The 22,822-nt window shown below is 39.2% G+C and overlaps 1 protein-coding gene across 1 annotated transcript in view; it reads right to left on the reverse strand.

The window, feature by feature from the left end:
* Positions 1-21,978, reverse strand: part of CDH9 (cadherin 9) — a 178,262-nt gene extending 156,284 nt beyond the window's left edge. The window contains exon 1 of the mRNA XM_042465310.1: positions 21,651-21,978. The gene's annotated coding sequence lies outside the window, so the exon portion shown is untranslated. The remainder of the gene's footprint in view (positions 1-21,650) is intronic.
* Positions 21,979-22,822: the final 844 nt, after the last annotated feature.

Below are 22,822 nucleotides of genomic sequence, written 5' to 3' on the forward strand. Positions count from 1 at the left end.
ATTATTATTATTATTATTATTATTATTATTATTATTATTATTATTATTATTATTATTTCCACCTTTTTCTAGTATTCTTAGCTTTGTTAGATAGATCTGCTCTACCTTGTTGTTGTTTTTACAGTATACTGGGTCCAAGTTAGAAATACTGATTTTTATGGTTCTCAAAATCTATTGTCACCTTTGTTAGCCTGAACCAAGCTGCAGCCATATTTGACACCAATTCAGCCAAAATCTCACAGTGAGTGCTTAATCTTGTCCAATTTAGCGGGGAGAGAAACTCACTTATTCAAATTCCATGCTGCAGTTTTATTTACTGCTTTGAGGAAATATGCAATCTTTTCTTTCCTATGTTGCAACTTGCTCAATCACATCATTGCTGATTGTCAACTTTACTTGTAACTTTTCATACAATGGCAGGAAAATTCCCATAAATGTACACACATGCACTGTAGTTGTCTGAAAATGTCACTTGGATAAGTAATAAAGGGCCTGAACAGACAGGCCAAAATAAAGCTGCTTCGGGTCACTTTGGAGGTATGCTGTTTAAATGACACATGGATCCTAAGAGGCCAAAGGCTGTGCCAAAGCTGTGTTCCAGTTCTTAGGACTGGAGCACAGCTTTGGCATGGCTTCCAGCCTCTTAGGACACATGCATCATTTAAATAGCATACCTCCAAAGTGACCTGAAGCAGCTTTATTTTGACCCGTCTGTTTGGGCCCAAATTTTCCCTTTTCAATCACAAAAGCTGTTCCTTTTGATTTCTGATCAAGATGGCTTGGAAGTATTATTCTTGAGGAAGAAAACTTTCTGATCAAAGCGTTTATTACTTTCGCAACAGTTTCAAGCTTCACCCACAGTCCATGTGTCTACCTGGGAAAGGTACATAACAAGTCTTTATCTGAGTTTTCAGTACCTGTCTTCAACTACAATCTCTTTTGAAATTCAGGATTCCTTTTATTGCCTCCTAAATGCACTGGCTGGCTAGCATGAAATTTAATTTGTGCTAATCAACTTGAGGTGAGGGGAGCAGAAAATTAATGGGTCTCATTTTATGTTCCATTTTTACAGCAACCTTTTCTAATTACGTTCCTTAATAAAATAGAATATGTTTTGTATTGAAGCTTTTATACTTCACAAACTCATAATTTAAACACTAATTGCACAAGGACTATTGAAGGGAAAGCTTTGTAGATGTTGTGCTTTCAGCGATAGCTTTAAGAACAGCATGACTCTTTTCCTTTCTTTTTATCTGAGTAGGCTAACATAACATAGCATAGGGGCAGATTACCATATAATGGAATAGGAGGATTGTTTCTTGGAAGGAATGTCATCATCTCCTTCTGATACCTGACAGGTCAAAGATTGAAAAAGTGAATGTTGTGGACTATATTTAAAATCTAAAAAGCCTGCCTTCCCACTGCATATGTTAAATTGAAGAAAGGGGGGGGGGGGTCCCAGTCTACATTTCTGCTATTGTTTGTTATCTTGCAAATCTTCAGATTCCAGATAGTAACCCAGTGAAATATACCATAAAATGGACCAACCAAGTGACGTCTATTGTGCATTACATATATCTTTGTGAACCTCCTATGTTTCTAGTGAAAAATTTCTGGTGTCTTTCTGACCCCTTTGCTCTCATAAACATGCTAAACTGAAACAGCAACAGTATAATCTCAGGTCCCTGTCTACAAGAAAAAAAATTTGTTCATTCATTTGTTTATGGGTTTCTAGCATTGTGCATTGCATTACCATATTTACTAGGCCTTTTTTTATCATCTCCTAGTAAACTATACACATAACTGTTTTTCTTTTAATCTTTCAAGATCAAACTTTGGTTTTCAAAACAGACTTAATAAGAACCTTTTCGGGGTTATTGTTTCTATTGAGGCTCCTGTATACTCATCATTCAAATAATAGGATTACTATCCTTTTTAAATGATGTACTTGTATTAAGAAAATATGCAAGGTTATTTTGCAGATTTACTAGATCATAACAGAATTAATGACATGTGTGATGTTCAGACATTTGTATAACTGTTGTGAATTGCATTGTATAACTGTGGTGAACTGTATTAAGGCATTATGTTCTATGAAGTTTAAATATGTGTGTACAAATAATTTAGATAGTTTGTGGCAATTGATCGTTGGGAGAGGAACAGACAGTGTTTGGAATGTCTGAAGCAATTGGAAAATTGATTGTGACAGTTGAAAAAGTCAGTTAGTTGTTTGAGAGCAGAGGAAGCAGAAGCTGCTTTGTGGTTGTGGAAAGTGGAATGGGGGCATCATTGTGTATTGTTTCAGTGACAAGCAGCTCTTTTACACTGCAGAAATAAAGCAATTAGCCATCATTTTAATTACCATGAATCCTGGGATTTGTAGTTTGGTGAGGAATTCAGCCTGGCCTGTGAGCTACATCTAGTCCCTCATCAAACTACAATCTCCAGGATTCTGTAGGATGTCATCATGATACTTAAAGTGGTGTCAAACTGCTTTATTTCTGCAGTGTGGATACAACCAAGGTGAGGGAGGTTTTAGAATAGACTTAAATGGATGAGTAGGTAAAGGGTTGCCTGTCTGGATAACAGTGACATACAGACTGGAGAAATTCTGTTGGAGATATTCATTGAATCAGTTGTTGATTTTTGTGTAGCAATGGGATCTGGGCCATAAGAAAGTGTTTTAACTGAAACAATACATTTCTGTATAACTTTCTGTTAATTACAAAGTTAGAATTTAATCTCCTGAATGGCCATGGTAGTGCTGTGTGTATGACTTTCAGATTTTCAGATACAATTAGGCCTGTACTGGCAGTGATATAATAGGAGGGTGATAAGCATTGAGACCTAGCTTGTAGCTATAAATATATAAGGAGAAAAGTTGGTACAAAAGAGCTCAGGTATTTCTTTTGAGATTAAAGCCAGATAAGCATTCAAATAAACAAACAAAAAATTATCGGAAGATGCCAGCCACAGATGCTGGTGAAACGTCAGGAATGAACTCTTCTCGAACATGGCCACATAGCCCGAAATCCCATATAAAACTGTAGATGCCAGCCGCGAAAGCCTTCAACTTCACAAACAAAATGTCCTTCATACTTTCCCTTTCCCTCTCCTCCTCCTCACAAACATTCACCTTCACTTCCATGGACAAGAGTGTGTTTGTCTGTGAGAGAGATGGAAGGGGCTCATTCTAACAATATGCACAAATTGTGAACTAGATAGAATTAATGGTGGTCAGAGTATTTGCCGTAAACAGTGGAAGTGGTGCATATCAAGAAACATATTTACACAAATCCTGACTGTAATCCTAACCATGTAGCAGTAATGTGCAAATTCACTCTAAAATAGATACAACCTCCAATCCTATTCATATCCACTTACTTAGGAGGAAGATTCATAATAGGACTAATCCCATGTAAATGTGCATAAGACTGAAACCTCAATTAACTTACCGTAGATCACCACTCCACCGATTGTAAAGCTCTTTAAGGTGACCAGTGTTTCAATTTAGAAAACCCAGAAACAAAGCACCCTCCACTTACAGTTCTCATATAAGTGACATTTTAAAATGAAGCTGACATTGGAAGTCTGGAGGCAATAAGGATGAGTGTTTCATCAATGGCAGTTATGGAGTATGCTGACTTTTAAAACAAATGAAGTTAGAAAGGTGTTATGATGGGAAATCAAAGTACAGTCGAATGGTGACAAAGACAGACAGAACAAAAATGCTAATATGAAAGTTTCAAGGACAAGAAAAATCTCTTTGTTGCATGGGTTGACCTCAAGCCAGGCATTGAATAAATCCTTCATGTGCTGGGACATAAATTATGAGATGGTAGGGATAAAAATAAATAGTGAAGGAGAATCCTCAGAAGATCATAAATATCATACTGAAATTGCCAAAGGCTAGCTAATAGACATTAAAATATATTTTGACGCGTTACAGACCACCCTCAAGCGGCCGTTCTCCCACCACTGCTATTAGCTGCGGCGGGAAGCCCCAGCAGCCAGACCTCGAGGCTTCCGGCTGCAGCAAAAAAGGAGCGCCGAAACGGCACTCCTTTTTGGCCCCCAGAAGTGGCGCCATGAGGCGCGAGGCACGCACTTGCGGCGTCACTTCTGCCGCACCACGTCTGGACGCACAGCGTCCACGACGTAAAAATGGCAGCGGCCATGTGGATGGGTGCTGGCATTTAGGATGTGCTCCGCACGTGTTGGGAGCGGGGCCGGTTAGGAAGGGGCAACCCTTCCTAACCTTAGCACACCCCTTCCTAACCCTAGGACGTGCGGAGCGCATCCTAAATGACAGTCTGTAATCCGCCTTTAATTGTTAATTTGATTCTAATGATTTGAATAATTTAAATTTGCTTTTAAGATGGATTGTCAACATTTAAATGAAAGATCACCTTATGAAGAAGGCAAGGAGACAATAGCAGTATTTTTTTGTGTTACTCTATTCATGGAAGATATACTTTGAGCATAATGGAGTATATATTATGGTGTGTATGATGTTTACAGCCTCTGGAACAGAAGCATATAGATTTCGTACCTAAGAACTTTAACATATATTACAGGTGACTGAGATGTTGCTAAAGTTGTTTTGTCCTTAGCCATTTCTATGCATTAATACATCCATGCACATGCCCTTTCCCTCCCTGCAAATTCTGGGTATTTTTGTCGTCTTCCTTCTTTCCCTGGGTATGCCTACACTGCATAAGTAATGCAGTTTTCCATCACTTTATATATTGTAGCTCCAGATTATGGAACCCTGGGATTTGTAGTTTTATAATATATTTTGTCTTCTCTGCCAAAGAGTGCTGGTGCCTCACAAAACTACAAAACACTTGATTGTGTAGGATGGGGTCAAACTGCCTTATTTTTACGGTGTAGATGCACCCCATGTGATACTGATAATCCTTCTACCCTCACATTTCCTACCTATATTCATAGTATTCCTTCTCTTTCCCTCCTTGTTCTTCCTTATACTTAGAAGCATACTGGGATATATTAGAATCTCAATATATTAAAATATAAAACCAATTAAGCTAAACAGTGCTTGTTTCTTAATACACCTACATTGGCATGGTACAGACAGCACTAAAGCGGTGTGCTGGCACTGTACTAGGGTTAAGGGACCATGCAATCGCACGGTCCCTAACCTTAGTACGACGCAACGCCATAACAATGGTGGCACTCTGTATACTTGGGTGCTGCCATTGTTATGTAAGTGCTGTGCAGTGTCCACACATTGCTGCTTGGTGCTTACATAACGAGTGCGCCACTGGCACACTTGATATGCTGCCCCTGCAGCTTTAAAAGAACCCACTTTTTTCAGGTTCTTTTTCCTGCGGATGGAAGCCCCACAGTTTGGCAGCTGTGGCTTCCCTCCGGAAGAAAAAAAGGCCACCGCCAGCCCAGACAACAAGGAAGATATGTACCAGGCCTACCCATAACTTTATTATGGTCATTATTGTGTGGGGAGATAGAATCCCACAACCTAAGTGTAAAGGAATGACAGAAAATATGGGCATATTTATTGGGTTCTCCCATTACCAAGTGTGAGGAACACTTGTTAATGGTAGAACCCAATAAATGGTTTGGTAAACATTATGGGTGAGATTCTCTGACTGGATTACAACTTCCATGTTAAAACAAGTGCTTGCAACACTTTTAAAGAGGTCTGGGGAAAAGGTGGGATCTTTCTGTACAAAACAAAGCTTGGTGCTTTCTTTGGTTTGTGTATAACCTCCAAATATGTTAAAAAGTGTTTACAAAATAATTAAAACTAGAGCTGGGAACTATTTGTTAAAACCACAGTATGGAAATTTTGTAAAAGAAATATTTCCTCATTTGTTAGTCTTTTATTTTTTTAACAACAATAATAATAATCATAACAATAGTGAAGAGACATGTATCATGTTTGATGGCATCACCCAGGTGCCCTGTTACATTGTCAGGGCCATTACTCGGACTCAGGTGTGGGATATTCCTGACTTGGCAACTGTAATTATAAAATTAAATATAGTACCAACTTTAAATAAACTTAATTTAGATCCATGTCTAACCACAGCTGAATATCTTAAGCCTAATCCATTTGGATATGAGCACTGGAAACTTCAGTCACCAGTAGAGATCAATGAGTACACTTTATGATTTCACACACACACACACACACACACACACACACACACACACCATAGTGTAAACTATTCCCATGTGGTATAATCTAAGGCTGGCACAAAATAGATATCTTTTTAGCACAGACACATAATTTACAGAATTGGAAGATGGGAAGGTTCACAATCTGATCATTTGAAAAAAGAAAATCCCTGTCAGGTCTTGTCTCTTTCTGGCATGTGCTCCATTGAGCCATGTAGAACTTTAATCAACTGAAAGTGTAGTACTAATACATAAATATCATCAAGCTGGGAAATGTATTATTGCTATTCCTCTTCTGTGAATATTGCTCTCACATTTCTCTCCAGTTACTCATGACCAAGTACCTACACTTATGGATTCTTCTGTTTAATTATTTCTGTATATAAATAAATTTTCATGAAAGCTGAACCCAAACATTCTTTTAAGTGTATGCTTAAAATTGTTTTAACGTTGTGAACATTCTAACACTATCATAATGTTGACCTCTCTCTTGATCTCTCTCTGTGTTGTACTTTTTTCTTCTTTTTAGATTGCAAGCCACCTTGAATCTTTATTTGGAGAAAAATATAAAATATATGTAAAGTGAAGAAGGAGGAAGTACAGCCACAGCTTTGCTGAGATCCTATATCTATGTTTGCTCTCTTTCTCTTTCTCTCTCCTCTCTCATGTACACACACTTGCCACCAGCCAAATCCACACAATAAACCAAGAATGGAGGACTTTCCAGGGTCCAGTGAATTTCTCAGAGTTGCAGAGAGAATGAGGAAGGGAAGTTCAGTACCTAGCAGGCTGGAAGATAAAACCTGCTGTCTGAATGCTGTAGAACTTTTAAGTAGGTGGCTCTACATTGCACGGTTACATTGATTATCATGGCTTTATCCTACAGACACCTGAGATATGAAGTTTTGTGGGAATATGTAGAAATATCTAGAACTACGAATGTACAGTGCTAAAACTAACTAAATACTTCACAAAACTACAAATGCAAAGATTCCATAAGATGAAGCTATAGGCCTCAAAGTTGTATCAGAGTGCTATAACTGTGTAGTGTGGATGCACCCTAAAATTAAAGAAAGGTCAGTCAGGTGCTTAATTTAGATTCTCCAATCAGTAGAGTTTATCAGAGATCAGATCCTCATCCTGCTGGCAGACATTTCACTTTTGTTTTCAGTAAATCTACTAGTAATCAAGTGCCTCACTTAGCCCTTTCCCCGTACTGTCATTAAGAGAAAAACCTAATGCAGGGGTTCCCAATCTGGGGTGCAAGATGGAATTTCAGGTAGTACGGCACAGAATGGCTTGTGTCCTTGAGTGATGAGGGAGCCCTGGTTGTGCAATGGTTAAATGCTGGTACTGCAGCCACTCACTCACAAGCCACAAGGTTGAGAGTTCAATCCCAGCTAGGGGTTGCAGGGTTGACTCAGCCTTCCATCCTTTCAAGGTTGCTAAGCTGAGTATCCAGCTGGTTGGAGGCAATTAGCTTACACATTGTAAACCACATACAGTAGGAGTGCTTAAGAGCACTGATAAGTGGTATAGAAATGTACTTGCTATGGCTTGCTATTGCTATGAATCATGAAGCATCACTCGTTTTTTCCTGAATAAATTGGAATCCGATTGTTCATTTTAGATTCACATTTTATACATTGAATTAAAAGCTTTTAAAAAAACTTCTGTTTGTTCATCCACAGTATTGTATGTGGTTCAGTTTGTGGTTCAAAATATAGAAATTAGACTACTTTGTCTTCAAATGTGGTATCATTTTTGTACGACATGCAAATATGAACCAAACATTTCCTAGGGGTGTGGGGCACAGAAAAGGTTGAGAAGGTTGAGACTTAATGGAAGAAATGAAGCCATATATTTAAATACTGCATACAGAGAAGTGTCCTGCAGTATATGATTTGACTTTTTGTTCTCTCTGTATTCCCTTACCTTTCAGTTGTGTGTGTTTATTGAACAACAACTGAATACATTTTCTATGTCTCTAACATTTATCCCTCTCTAAATGGCTGCTGTGGAGATGTGAGTAAGGGAGATGTGTTTATGGCATAATAACAGCATAGATGGTTATGGAATTACACCATTAAAAGAAAAAAATGGTTCATGGGGTCTTGAATGGTACCACAGGCACTCTATAATACAATTCCAACATTATTAAGTTGTTTGGCACCTTTATAGACACTGAACTCTTTTCTTTACTTGCTGTGTTTTGTTACTGCTAGAAATAAGCTACAACTTTAATGTTTTATTATCTCTGTAAGCAAGCAAGTAGTCCTATTTAAAGCTAAGAGAGACCCAGGAGTTTTGGAGGGCACTGAGGGTGGTGCCAACATTTTATGAGGTTTGATATCCTGTGGGAAAGCAGATTTGGGAGAGATTCAAAATCTTTTTTAAAATCTACAACCTATTATGTCTGTGCATCAAATCCATATTTGAAGCTTCTGTATTGTGCCAACTAGCAATCATACTGCAAACATATGGAACCAACTCCATCCTGGACCCTTTCCAGTCTGGTTTCCACCCACGGCACTCTACAGAAACAGCCCTCACCAAGATCTCAAACGATCTCTTGTGGGCCAAGGCAAATAGCCTCTACTCTATTCTCATTCTTCTTGATTTGTCTGCGGCCTTTGACACTGTGGATCACTGTCTCCTGGTTGATTTACTTTCTGACCTTGGGTTCTCTGACTCTGCTCCCAACTGGTTTCGATCTTACTTGTCAGATAGATCTTTTGAAGTGGTCACGGGTGATCAGACTTCGTCCTCTGTTCCCCAGGGCTCTGTCTTGGGTCCCTTTTTGTTCTCTCTATACACATTGTCCCTAGGTAAACTCATCAGTTCTTTTGGTTTTTTCCTATCATCTGTACGACAATGACACTCAGTCCACCCCTGACCTTTCTCTGGGGCTTGAACAGCAAGTTTCTTCTTTTCTGACTGCTGTCTCTCAGTGGATGCAGCTTCGGAGCTTGAAGCTCAACATGTCTAAGACAGAGCTTCTTGTCCTTCCACCTAAACCCACCCTTCAATATTCCTTTTCTGTTTCTGTCAATGACACTTCTATTCAACTGGTTAATCAAGCCCACAGTCTTGTTTTCATTTTTCTTTCTTCTCTGTCAATTATTCCCCAGATCCAGGCCACCACCACGGCCTGTAGATTCTTTCTCTACAACATTGCCAAGATCCACCCATTCCTCTCAGCCTCAGACTCTGGTCCATGCCCTAGTGGTATTGCGACCAGATTATTGTAACCTTCTTCTGACAGAGCTTCCTCTCTCTCACCTCCATCCTTTAATCTCTGTCCAGCATTCAGCTGCACATATTATCACATCTGCTCGCCACTTTGACCATGTTTCTCCTCTTTTCTTCTCCCTTCATTGGCTCCCCTTCCCCTTCTGCATCCAGTACAAGCTTTTGTTGTTGACTTTCAAAGCCCTCTAGAGACTGGTCCCTCCTTATTTATCTGAACTTCTTTCTTCTTACATTCCAACCCATAGCCTCCGTTCTGGTAGTCAAGGTCTCCTGTCCCAGCCTAGGATTGCCACTGTCCCCTCCCGGATTCATCCCTTCTCACTTGCTGCCCTTCACTCCTGGGACCTTCTTCCCCCACGTGTGCACCACATCACTCTCACTTTCAAAATTGAGTTAAAGACTATATTGTTTAGAGAAGTGTTCCCAAGGATGAACCCCTCTCTGCCCCAGGATGCCTCGTTTTAACTACCCATTAAGAAGCTGAGCCCTCCCTCCGGTCCATCTCCCTTGGTCCAGGCCTTGGAGGTAGAGAAGAACTGCTGGACCTGCTGGATCCCCTTCCCCACCACCATTCGCCTTCTTCTTTTGTGTCATGTCTTTTTAAGCCTGAGGGTAGGGAACTGTCTAATTACAAAGATTGTATGTACAGTGTAAATAAAGGTTAATAATAATAATAATAATAATAATAATAATAATAAACATGAAAATGCTGTGGTGCTATATACCTATATAAATGAGACCTATCTCTGCAATTATTAAATCAAATTGTTCACTTCCATTTTGTCCTCCCTGTTGCTGGAGGTCAAAGTTTGTTTGTTAGTTTACTTCATTTATATGCCACTTTTCTCCCACAGTGGGACACAAAGTGGCTTCCAGAAATAACAAAAGAGATGGGAAAACATCCCACATCCATGCAACTTTACTTGGCTTGTTTCAGTTTCCTCCTGATTTTATTATTCGCCAGATTTACACTCAACTCAGTTGGTGCATGACTACACACAACTACTTCATACAGAATGAAGAGGGGGTTGCTTATTGGAATGCCATTGTCATTGTATGTGTTATAATGAGAATGGATGCATATAGATTTGATTTACAACAGGATGCATATCTGTACATATTCATCCATGTTCAGCCCAATGCTTGCGATTTTCTTCCCCTAATGCATTGGTAATTGGGCTGTATTTTCTGTTTGCCATGGGATACATAGCATATAGTAGGCTGTATAGCAGACACATCTTCCTTCCATCATTATGTCTAAAATTCCCTGAATCTGAGCATCTGTTCTCTTAACAGTGAGCCATGGGTGCTAAAGAGCTATCAAACTGCATTTTTCTGTAGTTTGATTAAGCCTAAGAAGAGTCTGCCTTCTTTCCCCCTTTAAAGAGTAGCCAAATCATAAGTGCTCACACAGCTATTGCAAAGACTCTCTCTCTTGTTTACAACCACCAGTTGTAGTTTCTATGCCACAATACAAAGATCATGATACTATAGTCATTCCCATTGTATTGTGGCCCAGGAATACAGCTGAAACATAGACCAGAAAACCTTTTTGTGGTTGCTATGCAAGACTGTGCAGCAATCTGTTTAGAAAAACATGATTTCTTTTAAGGAGTTTATCACACTTCTAAAAAAAAACTGGATTACCTCTCCCGAATTGAAATCTAACTTGGGATGCAGCTGGGTTCTATCACCTGGATTTTGCCACTGAATCTACTGGCTGAATGCAGCCCGGCTGCAACGCAGGTCCCAGGCATGCTCAGCAAGCTGCTTTTCAAAACTGGAAAGCTCTTGACTTTGAAAAGTGGCTTGCTGAGCATGCCAGGGACCCTGGCTGTAGCCGGGCTGTATTCGGACTGTGGATTCGGCGGCAAAATCCAGGTGATAGAACCTTGCTGCATCCTGAATTAGACTTCAATTCAGGAAAGGTAAGCTGGGTCTTTTTTTTTTTTTTTAAGCAGTGTGATAAACTCCTGCCTGGGCAACCCTTCTTACCACAAAGTATTTTGGGGGAAATGTCCACCCCACACAAGCTGCATTCAACTTCCCCCTTTTAATGAAGTGGGGAAATAGTGTCCCCGCCCCAAAGTGTACAGTCTTCAATTATAACTGATGCTGATGGGGTAAGAGTCTTTGGCTCAATTGTTTCAACATAAGGGAGGTTGTTCCTATTCCCACCCACCCCCCAACCCCATCTTGTATCATTTCACAAGGACCTCTGAAATTTTGTCAAAAAGGTAAAAACGTGTCAGAAAAGAATAAAAAGTTTTTAAAAGACATAAGATTTTGCCAAGGAGAAACAGAAGGATTATACATAAGAAAGCAGGTTACTATGAATCACTTCTCTAAATTCCAATGGGCAGAGAAAGAGAGAGAAACAAGAGAGAGAAAGAGAGAGAAGAGAGAGCTCTGATAAAAATCTATATACGTTGTGTCTGACAGGCATAGTCACTAGGTGGCTGTCTAGAGTAGCAATGTGTGAAAATAATCTTTTAGTAGCAAGGGACAAATACCAGATTTTGCTCTCCCCCGCCCACATTTCCAGCACTGTGTATGTTAGGGATGGACAATTCTCCCATCTCATTCAAACAGATAAAATAAAATAAATCACACAATAGTCCCATAACAAATATGAAACCATTTCTTAAAAAACAACAACACACAACTCTTCTCAAAATGAATTAAAACAAAATTCTGATTTGTTTGCATCACCAAATTCAACAGATATAGCTGTTCTCCGCATGAAGAGGACCATATAGTACCTGCCTGTCCTATGGACATAAAGAAAAAGAAATGACGGCCTAATTTAACACAGGCAGATTTCAACACACTGAAACAGAGACATTTTAAAAGTTAAGCACTCAAAGCCTCGGGCTTTGGAAATGTTGGCAAATTTTTAATCAAAAAGCACTAAAGCTTGATTTTCTCCCATCTCCATCCTTCTGTTCTTTAGCACCTGTGGGGCATGCTTAAATGAGGGAAAGGATAACTAACACAACTGTTCTTGTCTGCATTGCAGGGCATCTTTGCTTCCTAATGCAGAAGGAGGGATAGAATTTTACTCCACAATAACAGGGATAAGAAAAAGTTGAGAGATACAAGCATAAACAAAAATGCAATGAGAAGTCTGAGGTACAAGTGGGTGAATAATCTTGCATTAGAACCCAGCAGGTACTTCATCTGATACTACCTTCTGGGTGACCACACATCAGTTCCATCTCTGTATATGTGGTGTATTTGCATGAAGGAATATCTTCTGAAAATTGTAATGACAGTTTTCTTAATCAGCTTATAGTTTCATAAATGAACACTTTAAATTAATGATTGTCATGGGTAAGCTTTAGTTCAAGAAGTTGTTTTTACCCACCCACATTAGCAATTTACTCCCATATTTGGATTATAAAAATAATACTTGGATTTGCAATTATATTTTTGCAAACCTGCCCTCCTCTTCTTAATCATATGCCATTTCCTATCATTCATGGATAGGAAATACAGGCTTGTTGGCTGTTTCATACCTGTGCAATTGATTTGGGTTTTCAAAATGAGTGGAAATGAATATTTGTTGTTTATCACTGATAGAAATGCCAGAAAGTCTGGTGGCATACTTAATGAGGATCACTTTTCCCTTTCAGCAAATATTTTACTTAGATCTCTCTCACACACACTGAAGTGTGTGTTAATTATGCATAAGCATCTATCTCTTTATCTGTATTGCTCTCTGTAAATAGGTTCAGATATAGATACTTTCCAAAATATATGCCCGGTTTTTCCTCCTAATGTTCCAAAACATCATTTGACTGAGGAATATACCTCAGGACGGGGCTATAAAAAGGAACAGATTTGACTTTCCATGGATAGATAACCAAGGCCAGAAACAGGTGCATCTCCCATACCAGTGGTATCAATCATGTTCCAGTACTTTCTCTAGGAGATTTGAAATGTTTCTTTTAATTGTTGTGTAGGGAAAGTAAAGCACTAGTTATGAAAACCAAGTGCCCATCAGCCATTCTAATCTATGTTGGATCCCATATTAACACCTTTCCTCTATTCAATACAAATTCAGGACTGGAGTGGTACAGACAGAGGAGGCTATTAATTCCATTATTAGGAACAGGGAATCCAACCTTAATTTTAATGGCAGCTCCTTTGGCATGCTCAGGATTGCATGGGAGCTATCCAGATGATAAAGTGATTCCTAATATGGAGAAGCACTGCCATTAAAGTCAAAGATGAATTCCACATTCTTCAGTGACAGAGGTATCAGCTGCTTCTGAGTGGTGAAACAGGTCAGGGACTTCCTGCCCATCCCAAATTTGAACCCTCAGAGAGGGTAGAAGGGGAAAAACCATCTGGAACATAGATGTTTATCACACTATACTCTTAAAGTGCTACAATTCCAGTGTGACTCCTCTAGCTGCCTCCTGTTGCATTCTGGGACTGGCAGTTTTAAGTTCTGACTCAATGCTGTTGGGAATAGAACATTGAATGACAAGGATTTTTTGCTGCAAAGTAGGAGAAATAAAACCATTGAGGCTGCCCTTAGCTACGTGTGTAGAAAAAAAGAAGAGGGGAAAAGGCAGCTAAACATTCAGCTGGCAACTTCAGGAGCAGTCTTAATCCCAAGATTAGGACTCAAGCAGCTCTGAACGTTTCAGCTAAAGTCATAGCTAGAATGTCCAAGTCTGGGGTTCAGACAGTTACATCAAATGCCAACTAATGACACAGGTAACTTAGGACATGCCCACTATTATCTCTGATCACAGTAAGCATTCCTTTCCCCAGTAGCCTCAAAGTGCTGAGGCTTACTTACGATACCTAGCAGGATGCATCACAGACTATGTTGGAAATTCCCACTAACTGCAAAGGCTGAAGGTTTACCATCTATAATCTAGGTTTCCATCTTCAACTTCTTTCATCCTACTTCTGGCATAAAAGTGAAAAGAATATAAACACATTTCTTGTCCTTCATGAGAAAATCATCCATGCACAAGTAGCCCATGAACAAAGTTTTCAGCTGCTATCCGTAATCATCTGCTTCATCCTTTCCCCTAAGGCAGGCATTTTGAAGGTCTGTTCTAGAGTAGCACTATTTTTTGTGATAAGGTTTTCAGTGGGTTCTGGAACTTATGGGTTTATGGGAAGGTTATCACTACTGGAAGGAACATCTGTCTATGACTGTAAGTCTACTATCACTACCAGTTTGTTCAAAAGTCTTTATACTGGGACAAACTAATTGCTACTTCCAAACTAGCATGTGGCAAAAGGTTAAAAAAGATTTGGCAACTTGGGAAAATTTAGAGTTATCTCAGGGAGAATAGAAGTGTTAAAAATGAATGTACTCCCAAAATTCCTGTTTCTTTTCCAAACTATCCCAGTTATTAAAAATGATAAACCTTTTTTAGAATGGAGAATAGAAACTCTTTGATGTAATATCTGAAATTTAGATGAAATCCCTCTGTTTGGTTCACTGCCACTGATCAGCAGTCTAGGATCTGACATTGGGCAACACATGCAGTCTTCAAGTCCTGCAGTTTTTAAACCAATCCAGTACTTGAGCCAGGTATTGCCAGGTGAATGAGAAATGGTGTTGTAAGCAATGCAACCTTATCTAAACCAACCCTGTTTAAGCTTGGTGTGGCTCTGTCATAGGCCATCAGCTCAAGATATCACCTCTGACTTTTTACACAAAAAGCAACCTTAAGATGTAAAGGTCACTGCACAAACAGATACACACATATGCAACAAAATAAATTCGCTAATGGTCATGAACTAGTAGGGGTGATACCGTATACTCGTCTATAAGTCTAAAAATGTATGCCCAAAAAATGACATCCAAATTCCAGGTTGACTTATTTACGAGTCAGTAAGGTAATGTGATCGCAGCTCTTTCAGATATTCCTATGCAGTTGTGTGGTTGTGAAGGACTATGGCAAAGAATGCAGTTGGGAGAGAGTTTCTTTTTCTCTTAAGCCAAACAGAAAGGATCCTGAGTGATTGATTACTGTTAAACAAACAGAGTCCTTCTCCCACCTGCTCTGGACGGTGTTGTCTGGGGAGTCAAGGGTGAAACCAAAGTTGAAACGCTGAATGAAAAAGCCTGAATTAGAATTTCTCTTGCTGTGTGCACGCATACACACACTGAAGGAGCCTCTAAGTTTTTCCCTCAACTTTTCCACAGGTCATCATGGCAAAACCCATAATTTTGGCCCCCAAACCTGCTCTCGACTTATACATGGGGTCAACGTATAGTCGAGTATATACGGTAAACTGGCATTAATATGAGGTTGCTGTTTTTCGCCAGAATTATAAAATGCTTTCAGAAGAGAAATCTGCTTCCAAAGAAGTGTCTGGTGGTGCTTTTTCCCACCTTTATTTGTGTCTACATTCCTGTACTACTTATTCAGTATGCCCATCTGTGAATAAATGGGACATGATAAAATTTCCCACTTTTTCTTTTTAAAGGTCCTATTTACACTGCACACCTACATTAGTTTCATACTAATTAATCGCCAGCTCAGGGTGATGCAAAGTATGTTAAAGTTCCATTGCAGAATTGTAGCTCTCAAGGTTTCCTAAGCCAGAAGTGAGTCTATCAAATCACTTTACGTCTATAGCGTACATGTGCTGCATGTTTCTAGTGTAGAGCTTTGGAAATACAGTTTGGAAAAGAAATTAGCTTTCGTTATAATCCCCAAAAGTAGTTTGTTCCTGTCATCATACAAAAGTTAAAATATAATGAAACATATCCGTTAAATAAGTAAAACTACAAAATAGACAATTCAGCCATTTGATGTGATTAAATGTTGACTACTTTAAAAAATGCTAAAAGCAGCTGGTTTGTAATACAAAAACACTTTCTTTCAATTAACATCCTTGTTGTTCCATTCCCCAAAACAGAGTGTGAGGAAGAGCACAAGCCAGCACCTGAACCAGGCTAATTTATGAAGCCCCATCTCCATCACTACAAAAGCTGAAGTTTTGCTGCAAAAAATGGATAGTTACCCTTTATTAAGTGATAGTCATAATGTTATGTAGTTATACCTCATTAGTAGAAAAATGGGAATAATTACAAATAACTAACTATCTGTAAAAGTTCCTTCCAAGCTCTGTCCGAGTGCAATATGGAGTTTCTCACTTCCTGGAGAAGCAAATGCTAAACAGCCAACATAGCATTAGCATTTTTCTCTCAAATTGGTATTTGTTAAACCATGGAGATATGAGCCCACACATGTGGCTAAAATACTGATTATGCACACTACTATTTGCATAGATCTGTGAGTCATTTCCTCTTGCACCCCCCCCCCCCTCCCAATTTCCCATTTGGGAAAATCTGGCCTTTCGTTTCTTTTATAAGTGACTTCTCCATAAAGCTCTTTGGTGGACACAAAAATGTAGTCTGTCTCTACTCAGCTATCCTTACCTGTCATCAAATATTTGTGTATCTACAGATAGCATTTGTAGAGAGCACCTGCTGTAAGGCACACAACCTCAAAAGAAATTCTTGTATGGGCAGAAAAATCATCTTCGTATAGGTTTCTATACTCTATGTTTGAAGTTTTTTATATGTGTGCACGTGAACACATTTTATAAAGGTCATTTTGATACTGTTTCTCCCTTATGCTTAATGCATCTTGGTTCTCTATTAGCACCATACCTAACAGCCCTGGGTGCTGTTTTGTGATCATTCAAGTATTTCTGTACATGTCTGTATCTAATCAAGTTTTCATTTCCAGGGAGATGTTGCCAGTTGACAAGATCAAGGGGTAAGAGAAGATCATTCACAAGAAGGGAGATATTGAAATAATGATCTAAACAGGCATCTCTGAAAACAGATGCCACATCTTGTAATATCTGCATAGCAGACTTATGAAGAGTCACATCACACCAGCTTGTTGAAAGAACATCTTACAGGGAATTTAACAGTTTAATCCTATGCAGTTTATACCTCTGCACATACTGTACCTCAGTAGTCCTTTGCCAGTGCGCTTTACGTTCAAGTCATTTTCGACTTATAGTAGTCTTAAAGCAAACCTATCACAGAGTTTTCTTGACAAGATTTGTTCAGAGGGGATTATCCTTTGCTTTCTTCTGTGAATGAGAGAAAAGGGGACATGCCCAAGGTCACCCAGTGGAGTTTCCATGATTGAGAGGGGATATGAGCCCCTAGGTGATTTGATCAAATAACATTTAGGAAACCAGGTAATTTATATTGGTGCAGCAATGCAGTGAGAGCCAACGTGGCATACTGATTACAACTTTGGATTATATCCTGGTTGATGCTCCCATTTAGCCATGAAACTCATTCAGTGACCATTTCTAGGACAGCCTTGTTGAATGGCTGGAAGGTAAAGTGTGAAGAAGGAGATGCATGCTGTCATACATTCGCTGGAGGAAGGTGGGATGTAAATGTAAGTAATACATTATGATAAATAACACGAGTCACACCGAGAGAAGTTAGTCAGGTTTAAATTTCATTCTAACTATGGTCTCACTGGGTTTCCACAGATATACATCCCCAGTTTTAGGTCCCCTTCTACAATATTAAACTAGTACTAGTAGGGTTGTTGTGAGAGTGATGAACAATGTACAGTTGGCCATCCACATCCACAGATCTGCATCCATGGATGCAACCATTTATGGCTTGAAAATACCGCCCCCCAAAAAAATAATAATAATAACAATAATAACTTTATTACGGCCATTTGGCCAGCACAACCAAAAAACAACAACAACAACTTGGAGATAGAGTCAGCGTGGGTCCTCCAAACTCAGCCTGAGACTACAAAACCCTCCACCACACCTGCTCTGAGAGGAGCCCCCCCAAAAAATAAGAATCCAAAAGGCAAACCTTGATTTTGCCATTTTATGTAAGGGACACCATTTTACTAAGCCACTGTATTTAATGGGACTTCAACATCTACTGATTTTGGTATCCATGTGGGCATCTGGAATCAAACCCTGGAGGATGCCAAGGGCCCACTGTATAAGGAGTGATTTCAAATATTGTATATTGTAAATTTACATTCATTAAAATGCAGTGTTGGAGGATAATAAGCACCACTGATATATCAAGACGATTGGCATTTAATAAAATAAATATAATCAACCACCACCTCACTTTATCAGGGGAGTGTGGGAAGTTACAGATAATTCTGTGGTAGAGCAGCTCAACTGATAACTACAGTCCTGAGTTACAGTGTAGTAGCATCCATTGTTAATTTGCTAATTACCATTTTTATTTGGCAAAATCTAAGAATTGGAAGATGTTACTAATGTTGGTGAATTTAATTTTCCTACACTGAGAATAAAATTTTCAAAATTATAAGAATGAAACATATGGTTTCAGTGCCATTACCTGTCATGTGTACAAACCTGGTTTCATATGAAGTAGTTCAAGTCAATCTAGATTGCTTCAATGGGAATAGCCCTATTTCAACAAAATGCAACACTGCCTGGCACTATTATGAATAACAACTTTACAAATCAGCTATTTGCCAATATTCCTTTGTATACGCTCAAAAATATGTGGAATCCCCATTGGAAGATTTTGAGCAAACATCTGTCAGAGATTCTATAGATACAGAATAATTGGTCTTGCAGGAGGTGAGAGCACATGATCCCACTGGGTATCTATGAGCTTCATGTTTCTAGGTGGCTGACACATAATGATGCATATTGTTAGAATTATTCTCTCTCTTTAAGACCCATCTTAGTTATTTCAATATTTCTGTCTCCTTGTCTCTCTGAGTAACCAATTAAGTATAATGCTTCCCTTTTGGAAACTTAGTCATGTTGATTAGGATGTTCACTATACTTCCACCTGTTACCATGAAAGCACTGACATTTCACTGTGTGCTCATAGTGGTCACTGTAGCTGGCAAGAAATATACAAATTTTCTGCTTTGAAAATGTAGCTTAAAACCTATGAAATATTTTTTTCTGAATTTTTGGTGGCAATATAACATTTATACAACCCAGCATCTCTTCCCTAAACACCACAGTGCTGGCTATGACTATCCAATTTGAGATCTGACCCCTTTCTTCAAAATGATACAAGATGGGGAAACAGCCATAAAACCCTAATAAGTCTTAATTTTATTTACAACATTGCAGCACTGTACTAAAAAATTCTGCCTTATTTAAAGATAAAACTGCTTATCTTACCTTGAATACTGCTTTTGTGACTATCTAATTCTTCATGGCCTATCTATCTGGCTCTGTATAAAGTTTCCTATTGTTGCTAATAAAACGTGACAATGCTACTTGGCAAGAACCTGTTCAGTCCTAGTTTTTTCATCAAGTTGGTTGAACACTGATAACTAAATGCATATATTAATGTAGCTATTCCTCAAATCATTACAAATGACTACTCAGTTGGCTTTCTCTGGTCTAGAGAAGATGATTCACATGAGCTGGTGCTCATGCGCTAAGAACTGGACATCGTCATCAAATACTCATCACAGGGGGGAAATCATCTATGACATTCAGTGTATGTTCACTGAAATGCAAATGCCATTTCCATCTACATGTGAATGTGTGTCCAAATTAGCTTCTTACTGAAAGTAACTGTGTGTATACAAAACTTCCACATTCAAATTAGAATCTCATTTACACTGCTGGTTCTAGAAATCAGTGTGGAAGCTTCCTACGGATTGGAGAAATGATGTATTTAGATTTATATTTACATGCATACTTATTTATATGAAAGCACTCTAAAAATTCCCTACAAAGTCTATTAGCAAATGGCATAAGGATCCTCAACAACTGTGTGCGTGAGAAAGGTGTTCAAGCATACAGGATAAACTGATATGGCCCCCCATGCTCCCCCACCTTTCCCATGCTCTGTAGTCAAGAACTGGAAGTACTATATTGTGAACAGATTAGCTTTGGATTGGAATCTTAACCCCATCCCAGTCATCAACTTTCATCAACAGTCAGAAATCCTGCCCCCTCCCTCCCTCTCCCCATTTTGGTTCAGATTTTGTTGGTGCAGATTAAAATTACCTGACTGAGTTGCTTGCCCATTTCTGTCCGGAGCTATTATTTAAAACTGCCTGCCAGAGGATGAATGACTACAATACACAGACTTGCCCATACAATTGCAGAGGATATTGATTTCCTTTACAGTTCACATTCATCATCTGTAGTCCAAGATCTGGACGTTCTTTGAAATTGGAGTGATGAAATCATGTAGTTTCTTGCATGTGTAATTAAAAAAGAAGAGGAGGCGGAAAGAAGTGGTGGTGGGAAAATTGTCAATTAGTATTTTTTTTTTCAGATGACTCAGATTTCTAAAAGCATCTATTTTGACCAGGATTCTCTCCCCTACTGCATCTTTTCAACTCTTTTGTTTCACAGAAATCACACAGTAACCTAGGGTAAAAGATGTGATCTGTTGGAGAACTGTACATGGTCACTGTACTAATATCACCCCTTCCACCACCTTGCTGACTTTGTCCATAATACACATAGAAACATCTTTGAACAGAAAACCCGCAAAAGAGCTCCTGGGTGCTTGAAACCACGAACCCTGGTCAGCACCACATATCAAAGAGATAAAACATTATTTTCCCTTTTATGTTCTCTGAGACAAACATGACAAACACTCAAAACCAAATCAGCTGTATGTTGATCTGTCTTCACACTAGTACTGCGTGTGAATGTAAAATTTTGTTTTTCTCCCCTTGAAAGGCATCCATCTGGCACACACTTTATTAATTTCAATCTGGTCCATGTTTATCCTCTTTTTCAAAAGTTATGCATAGATCATTTATTGGGGAGGGGGAAAATATCAAAACAACACAGGTTGAACTGAGGACAGGTTTAAATCTTGCTCACTGGAGAGGACAGCAAACCTTCTCCATGCTGATACATTGAATGGAAGAAATAATGTGTGTGAATTAAAGTGAAGCAAACGAGAACGCTGAAACAACTCAGCAACAGAGCTGAACACATATACTTTTTCCTGTCTGAAACTTATTATCAAATGGATCCCATGCATATAGGGTATGTTGGGATTGAAACACACACCTTTCCTGCCTGAGTTCAACTTCCAGAAAGGTATTCCAGTCTTCTGTTTGCTATTTATTTTATCTTTTCCTGAACTGAGCCCTTTATTTCTCTCCTACATCAAGGAGGGAGAAAAGAGGAACATAGATCTAAGCATGAGTGCCAGAAATAACAGCCCTAATGTCTGTTTGTGAATCCAAGGCTAAAAGAAGAAAATCACTCACCTTCCTGATCTCTGGTGACAATGCCTATAGCTTCGTTCAGTGCTCTGCTGTCCACAGCTGATGGAGTGCCTCCTTCTCTCTTCTCTGCCTGTTACAGTTAGCTCCCGTGCTGTCGCTGTCTGTACTCAGTGCTTCCTTTCCCCTTCTCTCTCCTCTCTCTCTCTGCATCACTTTTAACTTAGGCAACTAGGAAACTGAAGCCAAAGGTACCCTCTGTCTGATTGGCTTCCATTCCAAAGCCCTGATTAATAAGAAACGTCCCTCACAGATGAAGAGCTATTGCTGCTGGTGAAGCTGCAGTCAGTGCTCAAATGTGAGGAGGTTTGGAGCATGAGTGGGGAAGGTGTGCATGAGAATGAGAGTGATGTGTGTGTGTGTGTGTGTGGGGGGGCTTTGGCTGTACCAAACACAGAGTGATTTGCAAGTAAATGGAGGAGGAGGGCATAGGAGGCAAGCTTTTGACAAGGACTCCCCTTGTACTAGAAAGAAGCTCTTTGCCTGAAGTCTCATGACTGAGTCTCATTTAATCTCTTCAGTCCTTTTTCCTGGAAGAAGGGGCATTCATGAGTGCAGCCTGTAAATCAGATGGACATCACATTTTTATTACCCTGGTCTTCTTGCATTGTGAGTCAGTGCCAATTGGGATCTTGATAATACCTTATAGGGCAGTACTGCTCACACTAAAAAAAAAAAAAAAAGATAAGAAAGAAAGAAAGAAAGAAAGAAATTTATCACTGGTGCTTGTTGCCCTCCACTTGCACCCTAAAAAAGAATGGGGAAAACATAAACATATGTTTCTGAGATGGAACTATCATCCCTCCCAAATGCGCTCCCAATAGCATGCTAATGTTCTAGATTTTGAGACTGACTAGATTTATGCTTTTGATTGTGTCCACCTGTCCTGCCTAATATCTGCACATGAACATGCAGTTTTCAGAGTGCCTGAATCCCCCAATAATCAACAGAAACAGATCAGAATTGCCTGGCCCAATTCCGCATTTTTCTTTCATGTTCTTGTCACAGCCTCAAAAGACTGGATGGGTTTGCTGCATGAGTTGTATGGCCATAATCCTTCTCTTCTCCAACAAGCATCTGGTGAATTGATCGAAAGAGGACTCAGTCACATCTGCTCATAGCATTGTCATTGTTGTTGTTTTGGAGCACCTAAAAAG

Source organism: Sceloporus undulatus, chromosome 4, assembly GCF_019175285.1.
Source record: "Sceloporus undulatus isolate JIND9_A2432 ecotype Alabama chromosome 4, SceUnd_v1.1, whole genome shotgun sequence".
NCBI classification, from domain to species: Eukaryota; Metazoa; Chordata; class Lepidosauria; order Squamata; family Phrynosomatidae; genus Sceloporus; species Sceloporus undulatus.